Below are 27,522 nucleotides of genomic sequence, written 5' to 3' on the forward strand. Positions count from 1 at the left end.
ATGCCCATATTAGCTCATCCCACCAGGGTGACTATGGTATAAAGCACTCCAGGATCCCCTGGACCATATGTGCCCCAGCTCCAGCTAACCTGCCAAGGTAACCCTGGCAAAGCATACCCTGGGACACCCTATATGCTTCCTGCAACAGCCATTCTGCCAAGGCAACCTTAGCATGGTGTACACAGGGACCCCAAGGCTGCTCTAACTCCAGTCATGCTGTCAGGGTGGCCCCAACACTGCATGTGCTAAAACTCCACTGGCCTGTACCCACTCCAGTTCTGGCCAGCCAGCTAAAGCTTTCAGGTACAAACAATCTACACAGAGGATGCTCACACTGCCAGTCCCTCAAAATCAAGAGAAGTAGGTGTTCCACTTAATTCATAGAAATACATAAAGTCAAACAAAATAAGGAGACAAAGGAGTATGTTTCAAAGATGAAAGAACAAAATAAAACACCAGAAAAAAAAACTAATGAAACAAAGTTACATAATTTACCTGTGAAGAGTTCAAAGCAATGATCATAAAGATACTAGCCAAACTTGGGAGAAGATTGGAGGAATACAGTGAGAACATTAACAAAGAAGAAATATAAGAAAGAACCAATCAGAGCTGAAGAATACAATAACTGAAATAAAAACTACACTAGAGGGAATCAACAACAGATTAGTTGATACAGAAGAATGGATCAATGATCCAGAAGACAAAATAGTGGAAATCACCAAATTACCCAGTCAGAACAGCAAAGGGGGGAAAAAAGGAATTTTTTTAAAATGAGGGTAGTTTAAGAGATCTCTGGGACAAACATTAAGCATAATAATATTATTCACAAAAAAAAAATAATAATAATAATATTATTCACATTATAGGGGTTCCAGAAGGAGAAGAAAGAGAAAGGGGTAGAAAACTTACTTGACGGAATAAATGGCCGAAAATTCCCTAATCTGGGAAAGGGAATAGACATCTAGGTCCACAAATCACAGAGTAATAAACAAGATGAACCCAAAGAGGTCCATACCAAGACAAACTATAATTAAAATGGCAAAAATTAAAGGTAAAGAGGGACACCTGGGTGGTTCAGCAGTTGAGCATCTGCCTTTGGCTCAGGGTGTGATTCTAGCGTCCTGGGATCGAGTTCCACATCGGGCTCCCTGCAAGGACCCTGCTTCTCCCTCTGGCTATGTCTGCCTCTCTCTTTGTGTCTTTCATAAATAAATAAATAAACTATTTTTTTTAAAGAAGTTAAAGGTAAAGAGAAAACAGCAAGAGAAAAACAAATAATCACATACAAGGGTACCTTCATCAGACTATCAGCTGATTTCTCAGCAGAAACTGCAGGCCAGAAAGGAGCAGCAGAATATATGTAAAATGTTGAAAGGGAAAAACATTCAACCAAAAATATTTTACTCTGCCAGAGTGTCATTCAGAAATGAAAGAGAGATAAACAGTTTCTCAAATAAGAAAAACTAAAGAGGGTTCATCACCATTACACTGTCCTTATAAGAAATATTAAAGTATCTTCTTAAGCAGAAAAGAAAAGACCATAACTAGAATTTTTTTTTTAAAATGAAAGAAAACAAATCTCACTGGTAAAGGAAAATATATAGTAAAGGCAGTGAATCAGTCACTTAAAAGGCTAGTATGAAAAAAAAAGGCTAGTATGAAGGTGAAAAGACAAAAATAGTAATATTAGTTACAACTATAATAAGCTATTGAGGGATATACAAAATTTTAAAATGTAGAATATGATGTCAAAAACATAAAATATGGGGGGAAGGGAATGTAGCACTTTTTTAATGCAATTGAACTTACACAACTATCAGCTTAAAAACAGACTGCTACATATATAGATTGATATATATGAACCTCATGGTAACCACAAACCAAAACCCTACAATAGATATTCAAAAAATAAAGAGGAAAGAACCCAAACACAACAACAAAGAAAGCCATCAAACCACAAGGGAAGAGACTAAGAGAAGAAAATAAGAACAGAGAAGAACTACAAAAACAAGCAGAAAACAATTAACAAAATTACAAGTGTATATCTATCAGTAATTACATTAAATATAAATGGCCTGAATACCCTAATCAAAAGACATAGGGTGGCTGAATGGATACAAACAAACAAAAAACAAGACCCATCTGGAAGAGATTCACTTCAGATCTAAAGATACACATGAGGGCAGCCCTGGTGGCCCAGTGGTTTAGTGCCACCTTCGGCCCGGAGTGTGATCCTGGGGACCCGGGATTGAGTCCCACGATGGGCTCCCTGCATGGAGCCTGCTTCTCCCTCGGCCTGTGTCTCTGCCTCTGTGTGTGTGTGTGTGTGTGTGTGTCTGTCTGTCTGTCATAAATTAAAAAAATAAAAAAAGATCTTTAAAGATACACATGAATTGAAAGTAAAGAGATCGAAAAATATATTTTTTTAATGGAAAAGAAAAGAAAGCTGAAGTAGCAATACTCATATCAGACAAAAATAGATTTTTTAAAAAGACATTAAGAGAAGACAAAGAGTATTATGTAATGACATAAGGGCCAATTCAAGAAGAGAAGACAACATTCATAAATATTTACATCCCCAACTTCGAAGCATCTAAATATAGAAAGCAAGTATTAACAAACATAAAGGCAGAAATTGACAGCAAAATGCCCCACTTACATCAATGGACAGATCATCCAGACAGAAAATCAATAAGGAAACATTGACCTTAAATGACACATTAAAGCAGATGGATTTAATAGATATATACAGAACATTTCATTCAAAAACTGCAGAATGTACATTCTTATCAAGTGCACATGGAACATTCCCTAGGACAGGTCACATGTTAGGGCACAAAATCAATCTCAATAAATTCAGAAGATTGAAATCACATCAAGCATCTTTTTAAACCACAGGAGTATGAAACTACAAATCAATTAAAAGAAGAAAACTGGAAAAACACAAACACATGGAGACTAAATAACATGTAACTGAACAATCAATATCTCAACAAACAAATCACAGAGGAAATTAAAAAATACCTTGAGACAAATGAAACTGGCAATACAATGTTCCAAAATCTGTAGAATGCATCAAAAGTAATCTAACAGGAAAGTTCATAGTGACACAGGCCTATCTCAACAAGCAAGAAAAATCCCAAATGAACAATACAACTTTACACCTAAAAATTTAGAAAAAGAAGAAAAAAAAAAAGCCTAAAGCTGGTAGGAAGAAGAAAATAATGAAAATCAGGCCAGAAATATATTAAATGGAAACTTCAAAAAATAGGAAAGATCAATTCGGGCAGCCTGGGTGGCTCAGTGGGCTGAGCACCACCTTCGGCCCAGGGCATGATCCTGGAGACCGGGGATGGAGTCCCACATCGGGCTCCCTGCATGGAGCCTGCTTCTTCTCCCTCTGCCTGTGTCTCTACCTCTCTCTCTCTCTGTGTCTCTCATGAATAAATAAATAATATCTTTTTTTTAAATTTATTTTTTATTGGTGTTCAATTTACTAACATACAGAATAACCCCCAGTGCCCGTCACCCATTCACTCCCACCCCCCGCCCTTCTCCCCTTCTACCACCCCTAGTTCGTTTCCCAGAGTTAGCAGTCTTTACGTTCTGTCTCCCTTTCTGATAATAAATAATATCTTTAAAAAAAAAATAAAAGATCAATTCTTTGAAATGATAAAATCAGTAAACTTAAACTTCTAGCCAGACCCATCCAAAAAGTAAATAAATACATACATAAAATCAGAAATGAAAAAAAGAAGTTACAACTGACACCAGATAAATACAAATGATCATAAGAACTTACTATAAACAATAATATGCCAACAAATTGGACAACCTAGAAATAAGTAAATTCCTAGAAACATGATCTTCCAAGAATGAATCATGAAGAAATAGAAAATCTGAATAGATCAACTACTAGAAGTGAAATTGAATTAGTAATCAAAAAACTCCCAAAAGAAGGCAACTGTGTGACACAGTTGGTTAAGAGTCTGACTCTTGATTTCAGCTCAGATCATGATATTGGGGTATGGAATTGAGCTCAGAGCCAGGCTACACACTCAGCATGGAGTTCTGCTTGATATTCCCTCTCCCTCAGTCCATCTCCCTGCTCGCACACATGCACCCTTTCTCTCTCTAAAATAAATAAATACAATCTTAAGAGAAAAAAAGAGAAATTTCTTGTCAATGATGACACTGGTGACTTGTTAATTAACATAACTCATGATTAAAAATAAATTCTCATTAGTGAAAATAATGGTATTTAAGATATGCAAGCTGAACAAAATATTTTGCCGACATTTCCCATCTTTTACAAGAAGTAAGAATTCTACATCCTGAAGAATTGTTCCTAAATGACCTCATCTCCAGCCATTGTTTTAGAGAGTTGTTGGTTGCCAAAGTCAACCCTAACCCTAGCTGAATTTAGCCTCTGGAATATTGGAGTGACTTCCTCAATTGAACTTTTGGGTGAGGATGTGGTCAGAGTAATTTATATGGCAGACAGCTGGAACTTCACTGAAATTACCAAAGAGGTTTTAGGGACCTGTTTGGCCTCTGCTGCTTGCTAATGAAAGTTTGTGTAATAAATGTCTCCAGGGGTGGCAGAGTTTGGTCAGAGACTTGTTTTTTATTTTAACAATATCGTGGGGACCCACTGAAATCTCCCATAACCATTCCTAAAGCTAGTTTGCAATAGGGAACTATCATCGATGGTGAAATGCAGTGAGGTTACTTTAGAAAGTTTCTAGATCAATGGATTTTTTTAAGATTATTTATTTATTCATGAGAGACACACAGAGAGGCAGAGACATAGGCAGAGGAAGAAGCAGGCTCCCATGGGGAGCCAGATGTGGGACATGATCCCAAGATCCCAGGACCATGACCTGAGTCAAAGGCTGATGCTCAACCATTGAGCCACCCAGGCATCCCAGATCAATGGATTTTGGCCAGAACATGACAGAATGTGGTAGATAAAAGAGAATGAAGATGGTGATGTTGAATGGTAACTAATGGACAAACAGGTTTGACAGCACTTGTGAAGCACCCCTCTAGAAGTTCCATAAAAAAACAGAAGGCTCTTGGCAAGAGGCTGCTGAGATTTCAGAGTACAGATGGTTGAAGCTTGAACCATTTTAGTTTGGGTATAAGGCAAATGTAACTTCAAATGTACCTACCTACATAGTGGAAAGGCCTGAAATATTAGTTACAGCCACTGATTAAGCATAGTCAAATACAATAAATCATTTCAAATGTACAGTGGTTTTGGTTATAAGCTATCCTAGAAAAAAAAAAGAACAGTTGAAGCAATCCAAGAGTGGAGGTTTTGATACAAGCTATGGCTTCTATAAGGTTTAATGGGGACATAGTCCCTTTTTTTCTACTAAACTTGTAAGGAATTTATATCTACTACTTCCAATAATTTTATATTCCTATATATATTGCTATACACCTGGGAAGGGTTGAGGAGTAGAATAGGTGGTAAACGTCCCAAAGGTTTGTCATGGAAATCCTCTGGCTGATAGTATCAAATAACAATTACTGAGAAGACTGGGAGATTTGGGGTGTCTTGGATTTTCATTTTACCTCAAGAGGCCATTTTGATATGGTGACTATTCAGGAATATGGGCAGACCACAAAGAGAGAAAATTTAGATGGGTTTTTAAGATGGGCACCTCACTATCACAGGTTAACAGGATTTAGCTGACCTTAGTTGACTGTGTCCTAGAAAACAAAATGGAAAGTTGGACTAATCAATCAGCAAATAGGTCTTGCGCTTTTGTTAAGGGCTAAGCCCTGTGTTGGGCACTATGACCCAGTCCTGCTATGAATAGTCTTATTAATAGCAAAGACAAAATAAAACATGTTAGTAGGTGCAAATCAAGTAAGGAACAAAGTCTATGCCTTTAAAAGTCAGTGTTTATCATTCTAGCCAATTTGTTAGTACCAATATGTAGAATATATTTAGGGATAAAACTCCTGAGCCTTGACATACAGCACTCTAGATTCTCTCCTCCTTCCTTCCTTTCTTCCAGTAATGGAATATTTTTGAGCATCTGATGTGTCCTCAATACTTGTGCTTGGTTCTGATGATACAAAGATTAAAACATAAGTTATGGCCTTTCATAATCTCATGTGTGTGACTATGAGAAGACTGTGGTAAAAAAAAAAAAAAAAAAAAAAAAAAAAAAAAAAAAAAAAAACACCTAAGCAATTATCTTGATAAAACAATAAAAACACAGCTTGAAAAACACATCTAGAATAGTGGGAGCCACGGGAAACTCAGGGGAAATACATCAAACTCAGAAAATACAATGAGGCTATAAGGACAAACTCCCTGGGTGGGGGGTGATCCCACTTGAGCCAAGTCTTAAAGTACAAGCCAAGCAGCCAGGGCAAAATACCAGGATGAAAGACATTTGACTAGTTTGGGAGCATGTGCAAAATTTGTTATTGTGACTACAGGAGGCTGGAGGGGGCTGGACACAGCTGGAATACAGGATGCAGTGGGGAAGGGGAGTGCAGGGAGGTGGTGGCATCAGAGAAAGTCAAAGCTTTAGGCCAAGCCCAGATCACAGAGGAAATTCAACTTAACCCTGAAGGTGATAGAAAGTCAAAGGATTTAAACCAGAGAAGGAACAAAAATAATTTGTTGGAAGAAGACAGACTGCAGTGGAGAAGAAAGATAGAGACAATGCCATGGAAGGAGTTTATGTTGGAATTTTTTAAAGAGCCATTCAGGTGTATTTACCCATATTCAGTCTACTCCTATAGGTAGTCTCTAATTTTTTTTTAAGGCCTATTTATTTGTTTGAAAGAGAGAGTGCATACATGTACAAGTGGGGGGAAGGGATATATAGAGAGAAACCTCAAGCAGATCCCCTGCTGAGTGTGAAGCCCAATGTGGGGCTCAATCCCAGGACACCAAGACCATTACCTGAGCCAAAATCAAGAGTTGGCCAAGTCAGGAACCCAACTGACTGAGCTACCCAGGTGCCCCTATAGGTAGTCTATAATTAAGACTTTTAAGTTGAAGTCTCCTTACTCTCTAATACTGGTATTTGAATCAAAGAATACCATTTATCATTATCTTCAATGGTTCTGTGCTTTAGAAGGAACCAGAGAAATCATAGCTCAGTCTTAAGTTTCAAATGGATTTGAAGTCTGTGGTGAAGATAATAATTTTGAAAGCTGGTTTTGTGGAGTGACAAAAGTTTTTTTTTTCCAAATTCTGAAACTTACCCTTTAAATAATAAGAAGCAAAGCTTTGATCATAAAGGGAAGAACTAGAATAAAGCAAAACATTTTAAAGGGGAAAAGGAAGAGAGAGCCAAAGGTCAGATGCTAATCTGGCTTGTCTTGTGTGGAAGAAACTTCCAACAGTGACATAAGGAGCCCAGTGTGATGTTTTCAGAAACCTGAGAATGCAAGAGTTCTATGCCAGAGGAGACTGTCAGGCATTCAAAGAAGTCCCACACTAGACAATGGTTCTGCATCTGATGCCTCAAAAGGAGTGATGGAGCCACTTCATTAAAGTAGAGATAGTGGTCCCAGTGGACCACAGTCTACATGCCATATGTAGGCTCCAGAAGGACCCACAGTACCAGTGGTGGATGTTGGAGTATGAAGAGAATCAGTAGACCAAAGGTAGACCTGGACATTGAGAAGAGGAGGCCACCAAACACAGGGCTTTGTGACTAAAGGCTGTAGCACAGGCTCTCAACTTCAGCGGTGACATAAAAATTCTAGCCAGGACCCAATACTTCTCTGAATAATGGATAGAAATGGCTCAGAGACCCTGCAATATGAGGGCCATCTAATGAAAGGCAGAGGAAGCCCAGAGTAACCCCAAGGTACCCCAGGAGAGAAGAGATACAGCCCTAAGGCAGAATATGAATTACAATTCACTAGTTATTCTGAATTGATTCACACAGAGACTTAGACAAAATGAGAAGACAAAGAAATTTGTCCCAAATGAAAGAACAGAACAAGGCAACCGCTGGAGATCCAAGCAAAACAGATATAAGTAACATGCCTGATGAAGAATTTAAAGTAATGATCATAAGGATATCCACTGGACTTGAGAAAAGAGTGGAGGACAGCCATGAGATATTAACACAGAGATAAGTAATAACAGAACTGAGATACTAGGCTTAATAAATGAAGTGAGAAACATGCTTGATGGAATGAATAGCAGGCTGGAAGAAGCAGATGAATGAATTAATGACCAGAAGGACAGAATAATGGAAAATAATCAAGCTGAACAAAAGAGAGGAAAAAGAATCATGCAAAACGAGAATAGAGTCCACTGTAACAGCATTCGTACTATAGGAGTCCCAAAGGAGGAAGAAAGAGAAAAGGGGGCAGAAAATTTATTTAAGGAAATAAGAGTTGAAAACTTCCCTAATCTGGGGAAGGAAAGATATCCAGTCCAAGAGGTACAGAGAACCCCTGACAAAATCAACAAAACCTAGTCCACACCAAGACATATCTTAATTAAGATGGCAAAATATAGTGATAAAGAAAAATATTAAAAGCAGAAAAACAAGAGTCACATACAAAGGAAACCCCCCTATAGCTATCAGCAGATTTTTCAGCAGAAACTTTCTAAGCCAAGAAGGAGTTGCATGATATATACAAAGTGCCGAATAGGAAAAACCTACAGTCAAGAATATGAATACTTTTACCAGCAGGCCTATCATTCAGAATAGGGGAGATAAAGAGTTTCCCAAGCAAACAAAAACTGAAGGAGCTCATCACCACCAAAGCAGTCCTGCAAGAAATATTAAAGGGGATGCTTCAAGCAGAAAGGTAAGACCAAAAATGACAGTATAAAGGTAAAAAACAAAAAAGCAGTAAAAATGAGTATTTTTGTAAAAAAAATCAGTCAAGAAACTCACAAAATATAAAATATGGATATAAAATATGACACCATATACCTAAAATGTGAGGAGAGGATTAAAGAATAGCTTCAAACTTAAATGACCCTCAAATTAATATAGATGCTATAGGCAGAAGATGTTATATACAAACCTGACAGTAACCACAAATCAAAAACCACTAATAAATTTGCAAAGAATAAAGAGAAAGAAATCCAAATATACCACTAAAGAGCACCAGCAAACCATGAAAGAGAAAGACAAGGAAGGATCAGAGAAAATCTACAGAAGCAACCACAAGACAAGTAATAAAATGGCAATAAATACATATCTATTGATAATTACTTTGAATGTAAATGGACTAAATGCCCCAAACAAAGACACAGGCTAACAGAATGGATTAAAAAAATAAGATCCATCTTATGCTACCTACAAGAAACTCATTTTAGACCTAAAGACACCTGCATATTGAAAGTGAGGGACAGAGAAACATTTATCATGCAAATGAATGTCAAAAGAAAGCCAGAGTAGCAATACTTATATCATACAACTTTAAAACAAAGACTATAGGGGTGCCTGGGTAGCTCAGTTGGTTAAGCATCTGACTCTTGATTTCAACTCAGGTCATAGTCTCAGGGTCATGGGATCAAGCCTTGTGTCAGGCTCTGCACTGAGCATACAGCCTGCTTAGGATTCTCTCTCTCCCTCTTCCTCTGCTTCTCCCCACCCTTGCAAAAAAAATTAAAAATAAAAATAAACAAAGACTGTAACAAGAGACAAAGAGGGATACTATATGATAATAAAGAAGATAATTGAAAAAGAAAATATAACAATTTTAAAATTTATGTATCCAACCTGGGAACACCCAAATATATAAAGCAGTTAATAACAAATATAAAGGAACTAATTGATAATGACACAATAATAGTAGAAGACTTTAACACCCCACTCACATCAATGGACAAATCATCTAAACAGAACATCAAGAAGGAAACAATGGCTTTGAATGACACACTGGACCAGATGAACTTAACAGATATATTCAGACATTCCAACCTAAGACAGCAAAATACACATTCTTTCAAATGCACATGGAACATTCTCCAGAATAGATCACATATTAGGCCACAAAACAAGCCTCAACAAATTCAAAAAGATCAAAATCATACCATACATCTTTTCTAACCATAATGCTATGAAACTAGAAGTCAGCCACAAGAAAAATATCTGGAAAGGCCACAAATACATGGAAGTTTAATAACATGCCATTAAACAATGAATGAGTCATGAACCAGGAAGTCAAAGAAGAAATAAAAAACTATATGAAAACAAATGAAAATGAAAACACAATAGTTCAAAAACTATTGGGACACAGCAAAAGCTGTTCTAAAAGGGACATTTATAGCCACAGGCCTATCCTGAGAAGCAAGAAAAATCTCAAATAAATAATGTAACCTTACATCTAAAGGAGCTAGACAATGAACACAAACAAAACCTAAAGCAGCAAAAGGAAGGAAATAATAAAGATGAGAGCAGAAATAAATAAAATAGAAACCTAAAGAAACAACAGATCAATGAAAACAGGAGTTGGTTCTTTGAAAAATCAATAAAATTGATAAATCTATAGCCAGACTTTTCAAGAAAAAAAGAGAAAGGACTCAAATAAATAAAATCACAAATTTAATAGTAGAAATATCAACAAACACCACAGAAATATAAGGTAATTTTATGAAAAACTATCAATCAAAAAATTGGACAATCTAGAAGTGGATATTCCTAGAAACATACAAACTACTAAAACTAAAATGGAAAGAAATAGAAAATTTGAACAGATCAAAAACCAGTGAGGAAATTGCATCAGTAATCAAAAAAATGCCACCAAACAAAAGTCCAGGACTGGATAGCTTCACAGGTAAATTCACCAAACATTTAGAGTTAATACCTATTCTTCTCAAACTATTCCAAAATAGAGAAAAGGAAGGAAAACTTCCAAATTCGTTCTTTGAGGCCAGCATTACCCTAATACCAAGATCAAAGAAACCACTAAAATAGAGAACTATAGGCCAATATCTCAGATGAACATAGAATTAAAATCCTCAACAAAATACTAGCAAACTGAATCCAGTAATACATTTTTAAAAATCATTCATCCCAATGACATGGGATTTATCCGGGTTGCAAGTTTGGTTCACAAATTCACAAATCAATCAACATGATACAACACATGAAGAAGAGGAAGTATAAGACCCATATGGTCATTTCAATAGATGCAGAAAAAAACATTTGACAAGGTAGAACACCCATTCATTATAAAAACTTTCAATGAAGTACATTTAGAGGGGAAATATCTCACCATAATAAGGGCCTTATATGAAAAACCCACAGCTAACATCATCCTTAATAGGTCAAGAAGAAGACAAGGATGCCCACTCTCACCATTTATTCAACATAGTACTGAAATTCCTAGCCACAGCAATCAGATAACAAAAAGAAATCAAATGCATCCAAATTGGTAAGGAACAAGTAAAACTTTCACTCTTTGCAGATGACATGATACTATATAAAGAAAACCAAAAGACTCCACTATGACTCCTGTTGCTAGAACTGATAAATAAATTCAGTAAAGTTGCAGGATACAAAATCAATGAACAGAAATTTGTTGCATTTATATACACCAATAATAAAGCAGCAGAAAGAGAAATTAAGGAATCAATCTCATTTACAACTGCATCAAAAACCAGAAGATACCTAGGAATAAACCTAACAAAAGAAGTAAAAGACCTGTACTCTGAAAACTATAAAACAATGATGAGAAAACTTGAAGATGACACAAAGAAATGGAAAGACATTCCATATTCACGGTTTGAAAGAACAAACATTGAAAAAAAAAAAAAAAGAAAGAACAAACATTGTTAAAATGTCTATATTGCCCAAAGCAATCTACACAATGCAATCCCTATCAAACTACCAACAGCATTTCTCACAGAACTAGAACAAATAATCCTAAAATTTGTATGGAACTATAAAAGACTCTGAATAGCTAAGGCAATCTTGAAGAACAGCAAAACTGTTCACAATTCTGGACTTCAAGTTATATTTCAAAGCTGTAGTAATCAAAACAGTATGATACTGGCACAAAAATAGACACACAGATAAATGGAACAAAATAGAAAGCCCAGAAATGAACCCACAATTAATATTTGACAAGGCAGGAAAGAATATCCAGTGGGAAAAAATGTCTTCAACAAATGGTGTTGGGAAAACCAGACAGAAACTTGCAAAAGAATGTAACTGGAGGGATTCCCTGGGTGGCGCAGCGGTTTGGCGCCTGCCTTTGGCCCAGGGCGCCATCCTGGAGACCCGGGATCGAATCCCACATCGGGCTCCCGGTGCATGGAGCCTGCTTCTCCCTCTGCCTATGTCTCTGCCTCTCTCTCTCTGTCTGTGACTATCATAAAAAAAAAAAAAAATTAAGAATGTAACTGGACCACTTTATCTCTTTCTCATTTTTTTTCAGAGGTGGAGGGGAGGAACAGAGGGAGAGGGAGAGGGAGAATCTTAAGCAGACTCCACACCCAATTCAGAGGCTGACACGGGGTTCAATCTCACAACCCTGAGATCATGACTTGACCCAAAATTAAGAGTCAGGTGCTTAAGGGTCCTAAGTACCCTGGGACCACCTTCTTACATCATACACAAAAGTTCAAAATGGATTAGAGACCTAGAGCCATAAAAATTCTGGAAAGAGCACAAGAAGTAATTTCTCTGACATCAGCTGTAATAACTTTTTTCTATATAGGTCCCCTGAGGCAAGAGAAACACAACTGAAAATAAACTATTGGGACTACATCAAAACAAAAAGTTTATGCACAACAAAGGAAACAATCAACAAAACTAAAAACCAACCTATGGAATGGAAGAAGATATTTGCAGATAACACATCTGATAAAGGGTAAGTATCCAAAATATGTAAGGAACTTATAAAATTCAACACCCCCCAAAAAATAACCCAATTAAAAAATGGGCAGAAAATATGAGCAGACGTTTCTCCAAAAAGGACATCCAGATGGTCAACAGACACATGAAAAGCTCATCATCACTTATCATCAGGGTAATGCAAATCAAAACTACAATGAGCTATATCACCTCACACCTGTCAGAATGCCTAAAATCAACAACACAAGAAACAACAGGTGTTGGCGGGGATGTGGAGAAAAGGGAACCCTCTTGCGCTGTTGTGAGGAATGCTAACTGGTATAGTCACTGTGGAAAAACAGTATGAAGTTTACTCAAAAAGTTAAAAATAGAACTACCCTATGATCCAGCAATGACCCTATTGGATATTTACCCAAAGAATACAAAAACACCAACTCAAAGGGATACATGCACCCCTATGTTTATAGTAGCATTATTTACACTAGCCAATATGTGGAACAGCCCAAGCATCCATCAGTTGATGGATGGATAAAGAAGAAATGGTATATACATACAATGGAATATTATTCAGCCATCAAAAAAGAATAAAATCTTGCCATTTGCAACAGTGTGGATGGAGCTAGTGCGTATAATGCTAAATAAAATCTGTCAGAGAATGACAAATACCATATGATTTTCCTCATATATGGAATTTAAGAAACAAAACAAATGAGCAAAAGGGGGAAAAAAGAGACAAACCAAGAAGGAGACTCTTAACTATAAAGAACAAACTGATGGTTACCAGAGAGGAAGGGGTGACAGGATGGGTGAAATGGGTGATGGGGATTAAGGAGTGCACTTGTGATAAGCACTGGGTAGTTAAAATAAAAACTTAAAAAAAAAAAAAAGAACTGTATAGCATATGTTATCTCAAAAAAATAAAGGTAATATAATTTTTGAGGCACTTTTTTCACAATCCTTAACATTAAATTGTTTCATCATTGTCTTTCTTCTAGCATTCTCTATTTCCCAACTGAAAATAAAGAGAGGGAATAGCAATCAGAACTACGGTATGTTTCATGAATGTTTGGCATTTAAATTTCATAAAATTTAGAACTGAATGGCCTTCAGTATGCTTTTGATACATGTGCTAGTAGATTTTTTTAAATATATACATTATCACCAGGGTAACATTTAACACATGAGAAGGAATTTCTGTTAGACTTGAATCCAGAAAATTAATCTGATGTCTATCTAAAAATAGAAATGTTTTTTCTTCTATGTCCTTTTCTCTATTTTTAAAAGCCTACTACTTATTCATTCGCCTTCCCAGATGTTAGCTGGGAAAGCTGAATCTTTTTTTCTTTTTTTTCTTTTTTTTTTTTTTTTTTGCAGCCTCACTAGAAGAACTCATAGATACACAAAAGTGTTAATCACACCAAAGGTGCAAATTACATCAAAATCTTATGGAATTAAAGAATTTAAGTATCTGTTGTTGCCACTTCATCTTCCATTATTAAATGCATATAAATCACAAGGTGTGTACCTGTGAGAATTTTGTAAATTAGCAAACATCCAAAATGTAGTACTAATGGGAATGACATTTAGGCTTTGAGGCAGAGCTAAATTCAGGTTTCTGAAAGGTTGGTCAGCTGCTCCATGCAGATGTTGTTTTTATTTAGTGTTATGATCATTTCGTCATATAATTTCTTGAAGTGGCAAGAAACTTGAGGCTTGAGACATTTTTAGAAGAGGTAGTTCCTATGATCCTCCTGGATGCACATATGAATTACAGTCATCTGGGTCCACACCCATGACCTAAAGAAGTGCTTTTCAAACTGGGTCATAATCCATTCATAGGCATGGAAATCACCTTATGAATTAAAGCCAACATTTTAAAAAGTAGAAGATAATAGAAAAACATAATATCATAGTTATGTATTTATTGTTGAAAAGGGAAGCTTTGTTTCAGTGTGTGTGTGTGTGTGTGTGTGTGTGTGTGTGCGCGCTGGGTTATGATACAAAATGTATGTTTGGGGGTGAGCCAACAAAATATATTTTAAAGCCATGGATATTATGTTACTAATGTATAGTTCCCAGTCAATATAAACTACCAATACTAGGAAATTAGTACAAACCTAATGGAAAATAATATTTCAGAAAGTTTCATAGAATTTGAAATTATGCGCAACCTCTGAACCAGTTATTTATTTATTATTTATATATAGTTATTATTTTTTACTATCCATCTTAAGAAAATACTCCAAATTTCAGAAAATATTTTTGCATAAGAATATTCATCACACTGTCATTCATTATACTAGAAACCCCAAACAGTTGCAATGCTCAATAACATAGCAACATTAAGTCCATTTTTAGAACATGAACCAATCGAGCATTGTGTCATCATTAAAAACACTATTTTCATAGGATTTATAATGATGTGGAAAATGTTTATGACATAATATTAAATAGAAAGGATTCAAAATTATATTCTATAACCTTAACAATTGTAAAAACTTGTTAGAAGAAAAATGCTAAAGTAGTGGTGCTCAGAGTGATTATGATTTTCATTCTGTTTTTCTATATTTTTCAAGTTTTTTACAGTCCACAAGTGACATATCTATTGTCTAGGGTAAAGAGTTTTTCTTAAAAAAAAAAAAATAAGACACCCCCTCACTAAGATAGCCAAGTAATAATGTGGTGTTGGTCGTTTGCTTTTGCAAAGATGCTACCTTGGCTGACTCTCCCTGTTGGGTCATGGAGAGTAAGACTGCCCTTCCTTTAAATGCATTTTCTTAATGTAATGATTTTCAAGGATCTGTTTCCTATTCTTCCCGTGTGATTAACACCAAAGCAATAGCACTAGAGTCAGGGTTTCAGGCCTCCCACGCAGAGTGTCCAATACATGTTCTTTTCCTTTCCTCAAGACCAGTGTATTAGTTTCTTACTGCTACTGTAACAAACCACCATTAACCTGGTGGCATAGAACAACAGATTTATCTTAGAGCTCTGGAGGACAGGAATCCAACACGGTTCTCACTGGGCTAAATTTAATGTATCACCAGGCCTCAGGTCCTTCGGAAGAGACACTGTTTCCTTGCATTTTCCAGCCTCTAGAAGCCACTTGCAGCCATGGCCATTCCTCCATCTTCAAAGCCAGCAGTTTAGCATCTTGAACTCTCTGCTTCCATTTCCACATTGCCTTCTCTGACTCTGACCCTCTGCCTCCCTCTTAATAAGGACCCTTCAGATACAATGAGTCCATCTGGATAATCTAGGCTAACTCCCCATTTCAATATCCTTAAAATAGTTAAGGTCATTCGCAAAGTCCCTTTTGCATTGTAAATCACACATTCACAGGCTCTGGGGATTAGGACATGAACATCTTTAGGGGGGCCATTATTCTGTCTACACAACCAGGCTTGACAGAGCAGCTTGAAACTGGGAGTTTATTTCTCTTGCATTACAGCTAGAGTGGTCTGAAAATTGCACTGTACCCAATTAGGGGTCCCAAATGTGCATGGACCTGTGATTTTCCACTAGGGGGCAACATCCTGTAGGAACAGGATCTTCACTCAGTTCTTGGCACCTGCCAAAGGTTAACTGAAGAGATGGTTCCGAGCTTTACTGTTACAGTGCAAGTCTACAGCACCACAAAAATGTAGTCAAGGTGCCCAAGCATGCATAAATAGATGCTGGAGGATTTGCAGTTGCAATCATAATCCCTTCATATTGCTACCTCTTCGGTTATAGTTGTGTAGAAGCAAATGAGCCAGAGGAGGGAGATTAAGAGCTCAAAAAAATTCAGAGGTTATTCCAAGTTGCTTTTGTTTTTATTTTAAAACTTTTTAAGTTTCTTAAGTAATACCACATTGTAAAAAATATATATTGGAAAATACAGTTAAGCAATAATAAAAGTATTGTTTTTATGTCACTTTTGGCTCTTCAAAGCTGAATACAAAACAACTAAGTGTCAGCCTTTTAATTGTTAAAGACCTTTTCACTGAGTTATGGATTTAGAAAATTAAAGTTCATGTAAACAACTAAATTAAACTTCAAAGTAATAAGAACCGTTGGTTATTAGCTTAACTACCTTCACACCTACTGTTTTTGGTTTGTCTTAAACTCAATAGTATGTTATTTCTTGAAAGTTAACTTCACTGACATTAATTTAGAGTCATGGTATTCTCCAGGTTTGAGCAGACCTCTCAGTCTTGCAGCTTTTCTTTTTTAGATCCCAGTTCGTGTTTTCTCTGCTTTTCTTCAAAGCTGATAAATGAAATAAAATGCCAGCATTTATCATAAGCCAATGAGACTTTCCTTTTATTCCCTCATTGTGGACAATAAAGAAATTTGATTCTTTCCTGTATGTCTCTTCATTTCCTTTAAGCTTTTCCTTCTCAAAAAATTGCAGCTTCCTCTCCATTTGTCTAGTTTCTGCCCAGCCCCTCAAAACTCAGCTCAAACACTGCTTCTTCCCTAAACCCTGAGAGAACGCAGGGGTCAGTGCTGATTTCTCCCCTCTCTGAGAGAACACAGGGGTTAATGCTGATTTCTACCCCCTCCAAGTTTCTCTAGAACTCACCCACTACCCCACATCTGACACTTAATCACTCATGTGTTTACCATGCACGCTGCAGTCAGGTCTCCTGGCCCTTTCCCCAGGACTTCAGTCACTCCTGCTCATGCCACCTCTTGGGTCCACTGTTTTGCCCAAAACAGGTCTTTACATTTGATAATGGGATTAAACTTCCAAATACTTACATCTTTCACCCTAGACACATTACAAGCTGTTGGAAGGTGGAGATCACATTTATTCACGTAAAATACAGCAAATGTAGATAGAGGTCCTACTTTTTGCCAGGCAGGGTGCCAAGTGCTAGAAATATAAGGATAAACTAAGATAACCCTTACCTGTAAAGTTCTTAGAGTTTAGTGTAGAACAGAGAATGACACTACAGTGTGAAAAGCATCCTAATACAGGAAAATGCAGGGGGTCCACAGAGGGCCGAAAGGTCAGGAAAGCACTTCCAGAGGAAAAACCCTCCAACTGTGAGGCTCAAAAGACAAAGGAGGGCAAAAGTGAGGGGATTCGCATTCACTCAGCTGGCACTCTGTGTTCCACATGGACCAGGTACCACTCATGTAATCCTTAAAGCAACCCTGGGAAATACGTAGGGAGGACAGAGGAAACCAGACAGGTATGATTCACTTATACATCTCACCATCCATTACCAGACCAGCAAATTCCCATGTAGTGCTTCTTACGTGCCAGCACTATTCCAAATACTTCACATGCGTTACTCCTTTGATCATGACAACAACCCTGCAAGGTAAATACTGTGGCTACCTTTATTTTACACATCGGTAGAGCAAGTACAGTTCTCATAGGCACCCAGCAGATATGTGGGTGAGCTGGATTTAAACCAGGCAATCTGACCCCAGAGTCTGTGCTCATAACCACCACACTACACTGTGTGACCTCTACCGGACTCTTTTATCATCCCTTGAATGTGTTTATTAGAAAAGGTAAGGAACATTCTCACTGAAAAAGTCAGCAACTCAAAACTGTGTAAAATATAATTTCCACACTTCTCCTGATTCCATTTCCAGTATTATCGGCGAGTTTTGAAGCTAAATATTATTAACCTCTGAGTGAGTCTCAGACATGTTAAGAGATTTTTGCCTGGGGTCACAGCTGTTAAGTGGGAAACTGGGATTTAGAATCAAGTCTTTGTAGCTTTAACAACTGGGGGGAACTACCAAGCAAACTGGGGGATCTGGGGAAGGGCCCCCAAGTAACAACTAGCCCGTGCTCTGTTGGCAAAGCCAATAAGAGCTGCGCATGCCCTGCTGATGAAACTGGGCTTCTCTCATTGATGATGCACAAGCTGGGGGACATGAGCCTAATGGCCTTTCAGGAAGGTCTTTCTGGTGACTGTGGAGGATAGAAGGTTAGAAACCAGAACATGGAACAAGGGAATGGGAAGGACTGACAAATACTCATGATACTGGTAGACAGAATGAGGGACTTGACACATCTCTTATGGGGAGGGAAAAGTTAAAGTTTAAAGTTAATTAAGTTAAAGGAAATATCCTTAAGGCAGAACAAGGTCAAGTGGCCCTATCTTAATGGCCTGTAGAGGAGGGGTGGGAGCTCTGAGAGGCAGACAGAACCTTCTATCATGGGTTACTTGAGAGAACGGAGGTTAAGGATCTGAATCCACAAGCTGACCCCACCAGGGCAGCCAGAAGAACATTTCCGCCGCCCCCTTCCATAGACTGTACCCTGTTTCCTGTGATTTCCCTCCTCTCCAAGTCTCTCTTTTTTTTTTTTTAGAGGAATTGAATTCTTTTTTTTTTTTTTTTTAATTTATGATAGTCACACAGAGAGAGAGAGAGAGAGAGAGGCAGAGACATAGGCAGAGGGAGAAGCAGGCTCCATGCACCGGGAGCCCGATGTGGGATTCGATCCCGGGTCTCCAGGATCACGCCCTGGGCCAAAGGCAGGCGCTAAACTGCTGCACCACCCGGGGATCCCTCCAAATCTCATTTAATCCAATTCACTTGGATAAATATAACCCAGTCAATGGTTTCTCAGACCTGCTCTTGACAGAAGATGTGCATTACCTTTGGCAAACCATGTTTAAAAATTCCAGACTCCCATCCCTCACTGGCCAGGTACGTAAGGGAAATGTGTGGAGTAGTCAGGTATAAACTGGAAGTGGGAGAAAATGTGGCAAGCTCAAGAATACATTTCTGCAAGCCTACTCATTCCAGTTCAATTTTTTTTTTCTTTGAATCAACATGCTGGTCAAAGAAAACACCATGAAGCCTCATTATTTGGGGATTCTGAATCTGTCAATTTGCCTACTTGCTGAAATATATTTATGACCCTAAAATCAATACTTACAGCAACTCTTGTAGTCATTTGTAGACATGCACAGAGTGGTGAAAATTTTGAGTCTACTGGCACACATGTTCCCAGCTGATACCAAACAAGCCAACACTCTGTGCCTTTTTGTCTCAGCCCTCACACGATTAACAAGCATTCATCTCCCTGGTCTTATTGAGTGCCATATTTTTCTCATTTTTGTGCTTTTTTTTTTTTTGTCAGTGTTTTGCTATTTAAAATGGCCCCCAAGTGTAGTGCTGAAAAGCTGTCTACTGTTCCTAAGTGCAAGAAGGCTGTGATGCGTGTTATGGAGAAAACACATGTGTTAGATAAGCTTCATTCGGGCTCGAGTTAGAGTGCTATTGGCTGTGAGTTCAATGCTGTTAAAAGAATGTTAATTTTTGTATTGTATTAGTTTTTGTATACCAACAATATATATTAAATAAAATAAAGATAAAATAAATAAATAAAATAAAATAATAAAAATAAAATAAAATAAAATAAAGATTTTATTTATTTGAGAGAAGAGAGAAGAGAGAGCATGATCAGGGGGGCAGAGGGAGAAGCAGATTTCCTGCAGAGCAAGGATGGGGTGGTAGGGCTGGATCCCAGGAATCTGGGATTGTGACCTGAACTGAAGGCAGCCACAGGTAGCCACTCAACCAACTGAGCCACCCAGGTGCCCCAAATAAGCGGTCTTTAAACAGAAACACACATTTTTTAAAAATTTTAAAGTTCTTTTTTTTTTTTTTTAATTTGAGAGAGAGTGAGAGAGAGCATGAGTGGGGGATGGGTAGAGGGAGAAGCTGACTCCCCACTGAGCAGGGAACCCAACATGGGGCTTGAGCCCAGGACCCTGGGATCATGACCTGAGCTGAAGGCAGAAGCTTAAACGACTGAGCCAGTCAGGCGCCCCAAGAGAAACACACATTAAACAAAGTTATGTACTGACTGGTTGACAAAAATGTGACCAGAGTTCTCACAGAGATCTAAATCTATATTTCCTCTGGGAGCAATGGTTCAGTTTCTGATGAAACTTTATAGAATGTAGCTACCAATGAGTATCATCTGTATCTGAGAGCCTCTCATTCTGCTACAGTTGGGGAGCTCCTATTCAATGACTTTATCCTAGTTCTCAAAGTTCTCAGAGTCTCAATCATGGACTTCTAGGGTATGGTGTGTTGTCACCTGAGACTCATAATAAAGCACTAAGAGTTTGTGTATGATTTTTTAATTATTAAGCAAAATTTGAAGTTATCTCTATAATAATGTCACTTACATTCCGGAATGCTTTCCAGAATGGGAAGATGTACCAGTCACATCCCTCACCCTCTAAAAAAGCCCGGAAATGCTTTCAGGTCTCCTGCCAGTGCTTCCCATTGACCAAACCCAACTGGAAACCATCTGACAAAGGAGCCTGAGGTCAATCTTTAAAGCAAAGAGAAGGACAAAGAATGAATCTGAGGGAGGGGTAAATGGAGAATTAAGCCAATATGGGGAGCCAGATATTAATCAGGCAATCCTCTAACTAATGTAGAGATACATACTAAATACTCTGAACAAAAAAGACTTGGTGTTCTGACAGTTTAGGACACAGGAGCATGACCCAGACCGGGAGCGAGGGGAGACTCCCCAAAATAAAGCTTGATTGCCACGCTCACATCCACAGAGCCCTTTACAGAGAGGGAGGGCTTCTGACAGCAGAGGGAAAGACTTAAAAACAAAACGGAGATTCCTTGAACTCCTGAGGGCCCTCTGGCTGCCCAAGGCCCTGGCCATCATCCACTGTCCGGGGCACCAAAAGGCAGACCCGCCAGTAGCCAGGGGAAAGCGGCTAGCCGATTTAAAAGCAAAGAAGGCAGCCCTTTTGGTGACCCAGGTCTTAGCAACCACGCGACCTGATCGGGGGCACCGACCCTGCCTGACACCCCCAACTATACTGATGCTGATTTACACTGGATCAAACGCTTGCCTGTGACCCAGTGCTTGCGTGGCTGGTGGAGGGCCGCAGACTCCAGCATCATCCTGCCTGAGGAACTAGGACGATGAGTCCTGTCCAAAATGCATCGGAGTACTCCTGTGGGAACAAGGAGGATGGAAGACCTCATACGACATGCAAAGATCACTATTAAAGACTCTCGAGCAAAGATCGAGCAGATCGTGGCGAGCTGCCACGCATGCCAGTTAACTAATGCCTCCGCCCATGGATCTAACCCAGGCACCCGGCTCCGGGGGGACCGCCCAGGAGCCTCCTGGGAAGTGGACTTCACTGAGGTAAAACCTGGAAAATACTGATACGGGTATTTACTAGTGTTTGTAGATACTTTTTCAGGATGGACAGAGGCATTTCCCACCAAACATGAAACGGCACAGACCGTGACCAAGAACCTGCTGGAAGACATCATACCGAGGTATGGTTTTCCTGTTAAGATTGGGTCAGACAACAGCCCAGGATTCGTCTCTAAGGTAACACGGGGAGTGGCCCTAGTACTTGGGGCACACTGGAAATGACATTGTGCACATAGGCCCCAGAGCTCAGGACAGGTAGAGAGGATGAACGGAACAGTAAAGGAGACCTTAACTAAATTAGCCCTGGAGACTGGCGGGGACTGGGTGACTCTCCCCTCCTTTGCCCTATATAGGGTGAGGAACTCTCCATGTAAGATGGGACTGACCCCCTACGAGATCATGTTCGGTCTTCCTCCACCCGTTATCCCCAATTTAAAACCCGAGGTGCTTGCTGAATTTGATGATCACCAACTTCTTTTCTCCCTCCAAATGTTACAACGAACCCATGAGCAGGTGTGGCCTAAGCTGAGGGCCCTCTTGCGGAGATACCAACACCAGATACTTCAACCTCGCTGGAAGGGACCCTACATCGTGATCCTGACCACTCCCACCGCTCTCAAGGTCGACGGGATTACTCCCTGGGTCCACTACACCCACGTCCGGCCAGCTGACCCACACGCCGTTCTCAAGGACTTTGTTCCAGAATGGAAAAGCCAACCGAACAAGGACAATACCCTAAAGCTAAGACTGCACCGTTCTCACTTATTTCCCACCTCCAAGACTCCCTAGTCTGAGGTTGTCTTTCAAAATAGAAGGGGATTAGACTTAGTCTTCTTACAACAAAGGGTGGGGTGGGGATGGTTCTGTGCTGCCTTAAACGTAAGATGTTGCTTCTTCCCTGGAATGTAAATGGGAGCGAGAATAGCAACAAGGTTGGTTCGAATCCTGGTTTAATCATTCCCCCTGGCTCACTCTGAGAGCAACCTGGACCCATGATTGGGTTCTTCCTTAGGTTCCTCTGAGAGGGGGAAATGTGGAGGCCGAGAAAATGAAGGCCATTCCACTTTAAGTTCAGCGTTAGCACAAGTACAGCCATCCCAGGCCCCTGTGAATAAGAGCTGAACTTTACCTTACTTCAGTTACAGGAAGAAAACAGCTTACAGCTTAACATCCTAGAAAGCCCCTATTAGAATGAGAACTGAGCCAAAGCCAAGGGCAGGAAGCCCCTATTAGAATAAGAACAGAGCTCAATGCTCTTGAAAGCCCCATATCAAAATGTAAACAGAACTTGAGAAATTCCTCCACCCCTTCTGAAGATCCCCTACACCAGCCTATAAAAACTAAGCTGAAACCCACCTCGGGGTCCAAGTCCCTGCTCGGCTGTGTCGGGTGTACTTGGACACAAGCTCGAGCTTGTAAATAAACCCTCGTGTGTTTGCATCGAAAAAAACAAAACAAAATAAAGCTTGAGAACAGATTGAACTGAGATCTGAAAGATGAGTAAGGGACAAGCATCTTAGTTAAAGGCAACAGCATGTGAAAGGCCCTTACAACTAAGGCAGGAGCAGGGTACTCAGAGAGCTGCTAAGATGTAAAATCAGTAGAATTCTGAGAGGTAATTTGGCAATTGCTATAAATTTTTTAACGTGCTTCTCTTCAACCCACAAATCTTGTTTAGGTTTCTATCAGAAAAACTACTTGCACATAGGAACAGAGTAGCATTAACCCTTTGTTGAAGACAACAGTGTTTATCATAACCAAACTCTGAAAACAGCCTAAATGCCCATGAATAAGGAAATGGTGAAATAAACTATAAATATCCATCTTATGAAATGCCAGACAACAATTAAAAGGTAGTTTGGAAATATGCAGAAGATGTAGTGGTTAAGAAAAAAAAAAAAAAAGGCCGCACGGGTGGCTCCGCGGTTTGGTGCCGCCTTCAGCCCAGGGCCTGATCCTGGAGACCCGGGATCGAGTCCCACGTTGGGCTCCCTGCATGGAGCCTGCTTCTCCCTCTGCCTGTGTCTCCACCTCTCTCTCTGTGTCTCTGATGAATGAATAAATAAAATCTTTAAAAAAAAAAAAAGAAAATTTGAAAACAATATAAATAGCATGTTCACATTTATATAAAAAATCTATATTTATAACACACATAAATATAATAGCAAATATAATAGCACTGGAGAGTCTGAATGGATACAAATCATATCAACAAAGGGATTATCTCTGGAGTGGGGAAAGGAAAGAACATTTTTTTTTCTTTTTTTTTTTAAAGATTTTATTTATTTATTTGAGAGAGAGAGAACAAGCAGGAGGAGGAGTGGAGGGAAAGGGAGACAATCTCAAGCAGACCCTCATGAGTGCAGAGCCCAACTCCAGCTGGATCTCACAACCCTGAGGTCACAACCTGAGCCAAAACCAAGAGTCATATGCTTAACTGGCTGAGCCCCCCTAAGCACCCCTCTTTTTCTTTTTATCTACATATCAACTTCTAAGTCATTTGAAACCTTATAATCTGTATATAATTAGGTATATATTAAATTATTATGTCAAAAAAAGAGAAAAGGAGTTTGTTTTGTTTTTGTTTTTTTACTTAAGCACTGTTAGTATCTATCAGTGTCACCCTGGAAAAGGCAAGCTTTCACAGAATAATTACTTCCAAAAGTTCATCTTAGTCCTCAAAGATCGTGGCCATTTTCAACCTTGGCTGCACATAGGTTTTAACCTAGTGAGCTTCTTAAAAATTCTGGTGCTCAGGCCCCAGATCCATAGATTCTAGTTAATTAGTCATGGTGGGTGCTGGGCATGAGAATTTCTTAAGGTTCCTCAAGTGATTCCAGTGTGCAACCAACACTGAGAAACACTACTCTCTGACATCTTTCTCCAATGGGTTCTTAGAGTCAAAACCTGGCTGAGAGGTTTAATCACCTTGGAATTGGTACTCTGTTGCACAAACTAGTGGCTAGAAAGGGTATTGGTAAAGCTGTCATCATCCAACACTATGAGTTATTATCAAAGACAGCAGGCACACACTTTGGCCTTGGAGTTGAAGGCCAACGACTGACCATCCTAAGACTGTAACAGGAAAATGTCAATGTTACCCAGGGCAATTTACACATTTAATGCAATCCCTATCAAAATACCATGGACTTTCTTCAGAGAGTTAGAACAAATTATTGTAAGATTTGTGTGGAATCAGAAAAGACCCCGAATAGCCAGGGGAATTTTAAAATGGAAAACAAGAGCCGGGAGCATCACAATGCCAGATTTCAGGTTGTACTACCAAGCTGTGGTCATCAAGACAGTGTGGTACTGGCACAAAAACAGATATATAGATCAATGGAACAGAATAGAGAATCCAGAAGTGGCCCCTCAACTTTATGGTCAACTAATATTCGATAAAGGAGGAAAGACTATCCACTGGAAGAAAGACAGTCTCTTCAATAAATGGTGCTGGGAAAATTGGACATCCACATGCAGAAGAATGAAACTAGACCACTCTCTTTCACCATACACAAAGATAAACTCAAAATGGATGAAAGATCTAAATGTGAGACAAGATTCCATCAAAATCCTAGAGGAGAACACAGGCAACACCCTTTTTGAACTCGGCCACAGTAACTTCTTGCAAGATACATCCACGAAGGCAAAAGAAACAAAAGCAAGAATGAACTGTTGGGACTTCATCAAGATAAGAAGCTTTTGCACAGCAAAGGATACAGTCAACAAAACTAAAAGACAACCTACAGAATGGGAGAAGATATTGCAAATGACGTATCAGATAAAGGGCTAGTATCCAAGATCTATAAAGAACTTATCAAACTCAACACCCAAGAAACAAACAATCCAATCATAAAATGGGCAGAAGACATGAACAGAAATTTCACCAAAGAAGACATACACATGGCCACCAAGCACATGAGAAAATGCTCTGCATCACTTGCCATCAGGGAAATACAAATTAAAACCACAATGAGATACCACCTCACACCAGTGAGAATGGGGAAAATTAACAAGGCAGGAAACCACAAATGTTGGAGAGGATGTGGAGAAAAGGGAACCCTCTTGCACTGTTGGTGGGAATGTGAACTGGTGCAGCCACTCTGGAAAACTGTGTGGAGGTTCCTCAAAGAGTTAAAAATAGACCTGCCCTACGACCCAGCAATTGCACTGTTGGGGATTTACCCCAAAGATACAGATGCAATGAAACGCCGGGACACCTGCACCCCGATGTTTCTAGCAGCAATGTCCACAATAGCCAAACTGTGGAAGGAGCCTTGGTGTCCACCGACAGATGAATGGATAAAGAAGATGTGGTCTATGTATACAATGGCATATTACTCAGCCATTAGAAATGACAAATACCCACCATTTGCTTCAACGTGGATGGAACTGGAGGGTATTATGCTGAGTGAAATAAGTCAATTGGAGAAGGACAAGCATTATATGGTCTCATTCATTTGGGGAATATAGATAATAGTGAAAGGGAATAGAAGAGAAGGGAGAAGAAATGGGTAGGAAATATCAGAAAAGGAGACAGAATATGAAGACTCCTAACTCTGGGAAATGAACTAGGGGTGGTGGAAGGGGAGGAGGGCGGGGGGTGGGGGTGAATGGGTGACGGGCACTGAGGGGAGCACTTGACAGGATGAGCACTGAGTGTTATTCTGTATGTTGGCAAATTGAACACCAATAAAAAATAAATTTATTATAAAAAAATAAATAAACTGACATTTACAGAAAAAAAAAAAAAAAACTGTAACAGATGCCCTGGCAAAGTAAAGAACTTCAAAGACAAACATAATCACAGACACCTTTACTCATGCAGTTAGTTACTGAGCACCTACTATGCTCTTGGTCCTTTGAAACAGAACACAGATTCCATGCACAATGTGAGGTGAGAGGGTCAAGAGATATTTCTTTTTTTTTTTTTTTAAATTTATTATTTATGATAGTCACAGAGAGAGAGAGAGGCAGAGACATAGGCAGAGGGAGAAGCAGGCTCCATGCACCGGGAGCCCGACGTGGGATTCGATCCCGGGTCTCCAGGATCGTGCCCTGGGCCAAAGGCAGGCGCCAAACCGCTGCGCCACCCAGGGATCCCAAGCTTTCCTTATAGCAAAGGAAGCTTCAGGTGTACTTGAGACTGTGTTTACAAAGTGGACAGGACACTTGTTTTAGCTCCAATCTTTTGTTCATTTCTTATTGCTGGGACTTCGTATTAATGGGCATCAAACAAGAACTTAAGGTCTTTAGCTTCAGTGATTTTTATTTTATATGACAGTTAACTGTCCCTTTGAGGTTTAGTCAAAGTGGGCTGAGTCTGTGGGAAACTGAAAAGAGAAACTAACATCTGTAGGCTCTCTCTTCTAAGAAATCTGAAGATGGGGAAGGTGGGTCACCCATGGGTGACCAACTGTCTCTGTTTGCCTGGTATGATGTGTTGAATGTCTTTGTATCCCAGAAATCCATTTGTTGAAGCCCTAACCCTTTGAGAGGTAATTAGATTTAGAGGAGGTCTTAAGGGTGTGGTCTTTGTGAAGG

The sequence above is a fragment of the Canis lupus genome, chromosome 20, assembly GCF_048164855.1.
Source record: "Canis lupus baileyi chromosome 20, mCanLup2.hap1, whole genome shotgun sequence".
NCBI lineage: Eukaryota > Metazoa > Chordata > Mammalia > Carnivora > Canidae > Canis > Canis lupus.